Below are 10,316 nucleotides of genomic sequence, written 5' to 3'. Positions count from 1 at the left end.
TAGGAGATCATTGCTGAGATTTATCTCAGAGTGTTTTGCCTATATTTTCTTCTAGGAGATATAGTGTGTCTTGCCTTACATTTCAGTCTTCAAGCCATTTTGAGCATATTCTTGTGTATGGATTGAAGGATTGTTCTAACTCCATTGCTCTGCATGCTGCTATCCAGTTTTCCCAACACCAGTTGGTGAAGAGATGGGCTTTTCTCTGTCATATTCTTGGCTACTATGTCAAATATTAATTGAACATAGGCCTTTAGATTTATTCCTAGGCTCTCTATTCTCTTCCATTGATCCATATGCCTGTTTCTGTACCAATATCATGTCGTTTTAACTATTGTAGCTCTGCAATAGTGTATGGAGACCAGTCGGGTTATTGCTCCAGCCTCTTTCTTTGTCTTTAATATTGTTATGGAAATTATGGATCATTTTGGATTCTATATAAATCTTCTGATCATTTGTTTCAGTCCTCAAAATAAATGTTTTGCATAATTTGATAGGAAACCAGTTTAAGTTTGTGGATTACCTTGGACATTATGGCCATTTTAACAGTATTATTGCTTCCATTACGAGACCATTGGGTATGTTTTCAATTCTTAAAATCTTTCTTGATTTCCTCAATCAATATTTCCTTGTTCTCCATGTATAAGTCATTTGCCACCTTGGTCAGAGTTATTCTTAAGCATTTTATAGTTTTGGGTGCAGTTATTAAAGTGATTGTTTCCATACTTTGTTTTCCTGATGATTCAATGGTAGTGTAAAGAAATGTAATTTTTTTTTGTAGATTAATCTGGCTACCTAGCCCAGTTCCTTTTTTAGCCTAAGTAATTTTTTGTGAAGCTTTTACAGTTTTCTATACACAGAGTCATGTCTGCATAAATTGACAATTTTACCTCTTCTTTCCCAGTCTGAATAGTTTTGTTTATTTTCCTTGCCTGATCGTTGTGGCTAGGAATTCCAAGACTATATTGAATTGAAATTGTGGGAATGGGCATCCTTGTCTTGTCTCAGGTTTTGGTGGGAAGGGTTTCAGTTTTTCACCATTGGGTATTTTTCTGGCTATATATTTGTCATAAATAGCTTTCATTATGTTGAGATATGGTCCCTCTATGCCCACTGTGATAAGAGCTTTTATGGCAAATAGATGTTAAATTTTATCAAATGCTTTTTCTGCATCTGCTGAGATGATCATATCGTTTTTGTCTTTTGTTGATATGGTGTATCACAATTGACTGATTGATTTGCATATGTTCAACCATCCTTGTGTCCCTGGGATGAACCTAACTTGACCATGGTGCATGATCTTTTTTTCACATGCTGTTGGATTCTGTTTGTTAATACTTTCTTAAGGACATTCACATCTATGTTTCTCAATGATATTGGCCTATAGTTTTCTTTTTGGGGTAGTGTCTTTGTCTGGTTTGGTATCAGGTTGATGTTGGCCTTATGGTGTGGGTTTGGGAGTACTCTCTCCATATCAATCTTTTGGAAGAGTTTGAGGAGGACTTATATGGATTTTTCTTTGTATGTTTGGTCAAATTCCCCAGTGAAGCTATTTGGGTCTGAATTTTTTTTGCAGATATTTTTTATTGTATTGATAATTGTATTCCATTTCTAGTAATCTGTCTGTTCAAATGGTTAATTTCTTCTTGATGCAATATTGGTGGACTGAATGTTGCCAAAAACTTCTCCATTACTTCCTGGTTATCCAGTTTGTTTCCATACTGTTGCTCTTGATATTTCCTTATGATATTTTGTAAATTTGTTGTACTCTTTGTATTTTCTCCATTTTCATTTCTTATATTATTTGGGTTCTCTTTCTTTTCTTGTTGGTGATCCTGCCGAGAGATTTGTCAATTTTGTTTAAAGTTTCAAAAAAGAATTTGATTGATTTTTTTTCTATTTTTTAATCCCTATTTCAATTCTTTCCTCCTTGAGCTTTACTTTTTCCCCCTTTCTGCTGACTTTTGGTTTTGTTTGCTCTACTCTTCATGATTAGTTTACATAGAACGTCAGATTATTTATTTGAAACTGTACTTCTTTTTGAGGAGGGCTTTGTCACTAAGAACTTCCCTCTTAAACCTGCTTTAACTGTATTCCATAGACTTTGTGAAGTGTTTTGTCATATTTCTCAAGATATTTTTTAATTTCTTCTTTTATTTCATCAACTCCCTCCTTTGTTATAGTACCATGTTTTTTAATCTGGATGCTGTCATTTTTTCTCCCTGTTTTTCTATGATTTATTTCTAGTTTCATAGTATTATACTCAGAAAAGATGCTTGAAATAATATTTATCTTTTTAAATTTTTTGAGGCTTCTTCTGTGCCTGAGTTAATAATCTTTCCTTGAAAATGTTCCATGTGTATTGGAAAAGAATGTATATTCTGTTTTTGGGAGAAGTACTCTTTTGGAAGTATCAACCATCTCCAATTATTTTATCATGTCTTTTAGTATCTTTGTTCCCATATTAATTATCTGTGTGAAAGACCCGTCCAGTGATGGTAACGGGGTGTTATAGTATCCTATTGTGATTGTGTTCCCAGCGATTTCTCTCTTTTTATCTATTAGTATTTGCTTTATTTATTTAGGTGCTCCTATATTGAGTGCATATGTATTAATGAGTGTAAAACACTCATTTTCTATTGCTCTTTTAATCATTATATCATGTCCTTGTTTATCTTTCTCTATGACCTTTCTTGTAAAGTCTATTTTTGTGAAGTAAGAACTGCTAGTCCTGCTTTCTGGTCATGTGTATTTGCATGCAATATATTCTTCCATCTTCTCACTTCCAATTGTGTTTTCCACTTACTAAATAGGGTCTCTTGTATGCTTCATTATGTAGGGTCTTGTTATATTATCCCATCTGACTATATATCTTTTGAATGAAGCATTAATTCCATTTTCATTTGTGATAATTATTGATAGACTGGTGTTTATTTCCATTTTGAACTTCATTTTCCAGTTGATGTGGTATTTCCTTTTTGTTCATTTCTTTTTCTTTTTATGGCTTGATAGTTTTCTTTTATTATCTTGGTTTCTTTATGGCTTTGTGATTTCATTGTAAGATTTTGACTTATGTTTACCTTGTTGTGTATTTATATTGACCCATAATGTATCTGTTTATTTTAACTGATAAGAATACAAACTCTTACCCATCCTACAGAGAAGAGAAACAAGAAATAAAAACGCTGTATTGTCCTGTTTCATTCTGTGACCCTTAAAAATTCTGATGTTCTCTGTTAGAACATCTTATATATTCTGTTGTAAGTCACTGAAGATATTGCCTTTATAATTATGCCTTTCTCTTTTCTATAGCATCCTGCTTCTTTTGTATTTAGAGTAGATCTTTCATTATTTCATTTTCTCTTGCCAAATTCTTTAAGTATTTGCTTGTGTGGAAGTTATTTACCTCTCCTTCTATTCTCAAAGATAGCCTTGCTTGATAAAGTATCTTTGATTACAGCTTTCTTTCATTCAGTAATTTGAATAGGTCTTGCCACTGCCTTCTGCCGGCTGTATTTGTGTAGGAAACGAGTTTACATATATTATGCATATAATCATATATATATATGAAAAGAACACCTCGAAATGAATTTAACAAATAAGGTGAAAGCGTATACGTTAAAAAACAGAAAACATTAGTGAAGGAAATTAAAACTGATCCAAAGAAATGAAAAGATCTCTTATGTTAATGATGTGAATCTATGTGGTTGAAACAACCATTCTACCCAAGGGAATCTACATTTAGTTTGATTCATGTCAAAATACCTATGAGATTTTTCCATTATATAGAACAAATAATATCAAAATTTATATGTAACCACAAAGATCATGAGTTGCCAAAATAATCTTGAAAAAGTGTATTAAATGTCATGGTGTAAAATTCTCTGATGTTAAACACTCTTACAAAGCTTTAGTAAATAAAACAACATGATACTGGCTCAGAAACAGACACCAATCAATAGAAGAGTGTAGAGCAACCAGATATAATCCCTCACACCTATGATGAATTAACCCATGAAAAAGAAAGCTAGAGTATAAAATGAAGAAAACATATTCTCCTCAATAATTAGTGCTGTGGAGATTGAATATTGAAAAGATAGATTACAATATTTCCTCACATTGTATACAATCCATGAGCACAGAATATCTTTCCATTTAATTAATTTACTTATATTTCTTACACCTGAAATTTATAGATCTATGTTTAGATCTTTTATTTCACTTAACAAATGTATTCCTATTTTATTCTTTTTGGTATAGATTTACACACAAGTGTTTTCCTAATTTCTCTTTCTGATAATGTGTCGTTACTATATAAAAATGCAACGGATATTTGTATATTGATTTTGTATTCTGCAAGTATACTAAGTTTGTTCATTATTTCTTACAGTCACTGGAGGAGTCTATGGAGTTTTCTATCAATGTATAATTATGTCATCTGTAAATACTTTACTGAATTTTACAAGTTGGATACCTTTTATATTTTTTCTTGACAAGATGTTCTGGCTAGGACTTCTAGTAGTGTAATTTAGGACGTGTGAAAATGAGCTTCTTTTTCTTATTACTGTACCAGAGGAAAACCTTCCTGTATGTTAACATTCAACTTGATGTTACTCATGGGTTTTTCATATATGGCTTTTATTTTGTTTAGTTAAATTCTATATAGAGCGAATTTGTAAAGAATATTTAAATAAAATAGTTAAGATCAGTTCTGTCAATAAATTTCCTACATTTCTTGAAATTGTAATTTTTCAATTCTTTGTTTTTTATAGGATGTTACCACATATAATAATCTGCGTATGTTAAATAATATTTATGAATCAAGACTAAATCCAACTTAACTATAGTTTATAATACATATAATATGCCATGAATTCAGGTTGCTAATATTTATTTAGAATGGAATTTACAGATACTGAAGTAAGAATTTACATTACAGCTTGATTTTACATTTATTTACTTAAAATTATGTCTGTCATTTTGAATTTGGCTTATCCTAAATGGAATTTATTTTGAAATAAATAATATAAATTTTGGTATAAATCCAGTTATACTGGATTTATATATAATATATAATACCAGTTATATCAGTTTACTGATACAGAACATAGCTATCATTTACAATTAGTGAACAGAACACTTGCCTTAAAATGCTGTATTATAAAAACAATGCCAACTATTTGAAGACTGAGAAACATATTGCTTCCTAAAATGCATTACCTGGTATTTTCCACCCCAAACCACATATACTGTTATTTCTTTGTTTTTTGATTGTTTGTTTGTTTGCCCCTTAATGGAGGCACTGCTTATTGAACCCAGGATCTTGTACATAAGAGTATTTATCAACAGCATTTTGGAACACATAACAGAAGCCACAAGAGTATGGATTATACAGATGACATGAAAATTTATTCCTTCTAGGGACTGAAAAACCTCTGACTGAAAGAATGGCAAAAATAAACTTTTGCAAATATACAATAAGATTGTCTCTTTTGTACTTTTTATACCAGAATATTAAATTATATTTGTTTTACTTATACCACTGAATTACAATTTATAACAAAAATTCCCCCCTTTGGGATTTCTTAAATTTGATTGATTATATAAATAAAATTTTATTTTATAAATATTTACAATTTATTTATTAACATTCCAAATAAACTGATATTTATTTTTCTCATATTTTGAATATACAGCTACTTATTTTAAAGAACACAGATAAATACATACTTCCATTTCCGAATCAAATTATGTTTAATTTTAATAACAAATGATATTGAAATTGTTACACATTTTCTGTAGAGGTTTTACACAAATTTCACTTTAACTTCCAAAACTTTAAAATTATTTTTTTTGCATTATTTATTCTCTGTTCACCAATCTAGTATAAATTTGTGTACAAAAGTATGGAGATTGGTTTTATTTCATAGACCCCAAAATTATATTATTTAAAAAGATTTTGTGGGGATAATATTTGCAGATCACACTATAAAAATAAGCAACATTTATGTTTCATTTTAACTGGATGAATGAGAAGTAAACACTGGTGGAATTTTACACTTGGGTTGCTGGGATACCAGTCGTATTGTGATGACACAGCTACTCAGGTTGAGAACCATTGTGATTGCCTAGCAGTTTATCTGTGCAGGCTTGCTAAATCAGCATTTGAACCTGCAGTGCTCAAAATCATGCAGATTATAAAAGTAGCTGTAGAAAAAGTTATTTGAGATGACACATGTTTCTTCAGAAATTCAAGATGTGTCTCATAAAGATGGACCAACTGTTTCAGGTAACTCTGGTAGATCTCTATTGTGTGATCAAACATTCTCTGGGGACTTGGACTTAAGGTCTATGATTGAAGAAAATGCTTTTCAGACTTTGTCTGAAGAATCTTTGATAAAAAGACCATGTTACACACATTGTGTCTCAGAACCAGATGAAGATAATGATTTTCGTTCTCTGAGATTTCCAAGAAAACTCTGGAAAATGGCTAGGAGTGACCAATATCAATCCATCTGGTGGGATGATAATGGATCTTCCATAGTGATTGATGAAGATGTCTTTAAGAAGGTAGTTTTGGAAAGAAAGGCCCCTTTCAGAATATTTAAACTGGAAGTATGAAAAGTTTAGTTAGACAGCTTAACCTTTATGGGTTTAGTAAAGTGAGGCAGAATTTTCAAAGATCTGCTTGTCTAGCTGACTTTCTGGCACAAGGAAAAGAAGCCTCTGTTTTAAGCAAGGTATTCAGAAATTTTAGTAACCACTTGGTAACTTATATATGAAAATTTATGTTGTACATCAGTCTATGGTAATATATATTTAAAGCTAGATTTTGAAAACTGTATAAAATTACCAAGTCTTAAATTCTTTATTTTTTCTAAAAATGAGGACAGTGCCATATGTATTCAAGATTCAGAGAAACTTTGCTTGCAACTATGAATCTTATCAGAAATCTATATAAAGGTATTAAAGCTGCTTGTGAAAAGTGGCATTCACAGTTACTGCAAATGCTAACTTCTTTAATTTGATGACTATACTACTTATATGTGTATTTTACAAATAAGGAAATTTAAAAAATAGCAATGTTCATATTTTCATGATATTATCTGTGCATTGTAAATGTGAAATCTGATGTTTTATACGTTAGGCTTATTGTAGTCTTGTATTTTGGTTTAAAATATTACTAAATTTTTTCACTTTGATTGTAGCTGCAGATCTAACATAATTCAAATTTTAAACGAGTCTTTCCCCAGGTTTTAATCAGAATAAAAAGAAGAGTTGGGATTAAAAATGCCTCTCTGGTATCTTCATTGTCTTAAGATTTCAATAAGAAGCACTTTATTGCAGGGGGTAATGTGGATACTCATAATTCTGGTTTTGTGGCTGACACTAGTGGAGAAAGTGCATTTTTACCTTTTGCAAAATTAAAAATGCCTCTAATTAGAAAGCCCTCTACTAGCCACATAATTGGTGATAAAACTACCCTGATCAGCGGTGATTTTTCTGGTCCATCAGACCACCAGAACAAATTGCAGTAGATCAGCATGCTATTTTAAATCAGTTGAACATTGTCCACTGGCACACTCAAAGCAGATACACTGAAGCAAATGACCTTATTATGAAGTTCATTAAAACCAAAAATTCTACTTCTCAGAACACCATCTTGTCTCCAATGCAGAGTAATTATTTTGGACTGATGGTGGAGCCTTCTGCTTTTCCAAATGGATATCACAACATATCTGCCAAAGAAGGTCGTTTTTCTAAACTTCAACCAGGGAGCAATGCACGGTTTCCAGTGACAATGACAGCTTATACATCAGCTACCTCTCTTTCAAGGCCAACTCATCAGCCAACTTCACTTTATGAACGTCATCCTAATTACAAAGGATCTACCAGAGGACTACCAGTTTATGCAAGATAACAAAGATTAAAATTGATGTTGGCAAATGTTGACAGATATCTGCAATTTTCTTATTTGAACAAGAAGCATAGATGTGTACCTGTATTAACCTTATTTTTTTAAATTAGGTTAAGATTAAATGGGAGACTAAATTAACATTTAAGTTAAAAAGAGGTATTTGATTGATATGATCATTTGATGGAAAAATATGGGAGTAAATTTAAATACTTTCTTGTAAGGAGGAAGAGAAAATGGAAGAATTTGGAAAAAGACTAAAACATGGAGAGAGGGAAAATTACTAAGTGGTTTCTTGTTCATCCTGGAAAGTATTAAAAGGGTTTATAGGATAGGCTGGAACAGGAGATAAATGCAGGAACCGGCCCAGGGATCATGGTCTCTATTATGTCATCCCTGGAATCATAAAGGTCACATGATGTAGTCTCAGATGGCACATTCAGCATGTGGTAGAATTTAAGAAGTAATTTTATCTATGGTATTCTTTGTGCTGTTTTCAAAGCATTAAAATTGGTGCTTTCATTTCCTGCCCTCAAGAGTCTACATTATATTTTCAAGTCAATACTTTATGTTGCTTTTATATTCAAGCCAAAGACAAGCTTACGTCCTCAGGGTGGCATTTAATGCCTTTCCAACTCTAAGCACACAAACTCATCTTGGTTTAGTCATTTCTTTATAAATCTGGCATCTCACTACCTTGGTATATCTTTATGTTTCACTGTATCTGGAAATATATCCAGGCAAACGATTGTCAACTATGTTAGCTGCAACCTCACCACTTTTACTCCAGCTCATCCTTGGATTTTGGGTGTCCTCCTTTTATCTACTTAGACTTTCCCTGTCTCAGCACAGAAACCACCTCCTCCAGATGTTTTCAGTCTATCCCCCTTTCCTTGTTTAACTTGGATACCAGCACAGTAAGCACAACACATGTCACAGGATGCATTTTTGTATTAAGTGAATGAAAAACACATGTTGACTTTAAGCAATATCTACTTTCCTGAAACAAGAAAACTCTCATGGTTTTCAAACTATTTCGTTATGGTCTTCACCGCAAACTAGATCTTTCATAGCCCAAGGACAAGTCAATCAAGACAGTAAGTGGAGTTAGGTACAGGAGACAAAGTAATATTTACTTCTTAATTCATGCCTGCAGAGGCATAAAGCAATCCATTCACATTTGCTGGATTTGTTCCTGTCTCTTCATCACCCACCCACCACAAAACAGCTGAATCTCTTCCCCATACCAATAACTATACTGACTTATTATTAATATACTTCTTAGAATCAGAGCTTTGTCCAGAAGAGACAGTGCCTTTGCAAACATTTAATGTAGGTTTATACACACCAAATAAGTTGTGTCCTTTCTAACCTTCACAAAGTAAGTATCTAAGTGGTAATATCCCCTTGGTTGTGGTTCTTGTATTCAGTAACCAAATTGCAATCTAAATTATGTGGACTAGAAGGAGGTGAGGGTGGTGGAATTAAAAATTTTCCAACTGCAAGAATACCAAATTTCTGCAGATATTAGGAAATATAAAATATTCATGGAAGACTTTGACTATTTCCCACTAATTTTAAATAAAAGGTGAAGCATATTCAGAATGTGAAATGCCCTGAAATGCTGGAAAAATTGTAGGCAAGTTCAGGGATCCTAAGGCCTTTACTCACAATGATGCAGCTAGTGTCATCTGATAAGACTGAAATGGTAACATTGTGTCCGAAAATGTGTCTCCATTTGTGAAGAAAGCCTTTGATAATCTGGAGAATGGGCAAATTGGCCAGGGTAATCTCTAACAACATCCTGTAAATATGACCTTCACCAAGAGAATAAAAGAGCCCAATTGCAGCAGGAGAACTGTGTCTGGAGAGCAGTGGTGTTTCCTACAACAGAAACATCACGGTTTTAAATTTGTCAGCTCAACTCTGATGGTGGCTATGTTGTTGCTTACATTAGCAGTCTGGGGTTCAGATGGGTTGGTTCAGCAGCTAATTTCCAGCTCTCTTATCAGACAGTGGGTCTTAGCGTGATCATCTTAACAAGGTTTTATACTGATAAGTCAAACGCTACAGTTTACTTTCAAAATTAGAAATTCTAAGGAAGAATATTATTTGTTTGTCCATCTGTAGTTTTCTACCTGAGAAAAGCTAGAATATTGGCCAATGTCAAAAGTTGGCTCGTGCTTTGAAAATTATACTCTGAGCTCTGCCCAATGAATTCTTCCCATTAAATACTACAAATCTCTCTACCACTGTGTGTGTGTGAAGATGGATTGTTAAGCAGTAACTAAGTTTGTCTTAGTTGAGTCATCAGTGAGTTATTCCTCTGCACCTGTCAGAATGTCTGTGAGATAAGAGTTTCATTGAACCACCAGATTTTCTTCAGATTAGGGAGAGGTAG

The 10,316-nt window shown here is 32.7% G+C and overlaps 1 long non-coding RNA gene across 1 annotated transcript; it reads left to right on the top strand.

Annotated features, from left to right (window-relative positions):
• The first annotated feature begins 6,133 nt into the window (after positions 1–6,133).
• Positions 6,134–7,951, top strand: LOC140695212 (uncharacterized). The gene is made up of 2 exons (XR_012070908.1): positions 6,134–6,289; positions 7,679–7,951. It is a non-coding gene; the product is annotated as an uncharacterized lncRNA (long non-coding RNA).
• The last annotated feature ends 2,365 nt before the right edge of the window (positions 7,952–10,316 follow it).

Source organism: Vicugna pacos, unplaced genomic scaffold, assembly GCF_048564905.1.
Source record: "Vicugna pacos unplaced genomic scaffold, VicPac4 scaffold_191, whole genome shotgun sequence".
NCBI classification, from domain to species: domain Eukaryota; kingdom Metazoa; phylum Chordata; class Mammalia; order Artiodactyla; family Camelidae; genus Vicugna; species Vicugna pacos.
This window is presented reverse-complemented; position numbering and strand designations above follow the sequence as displayed.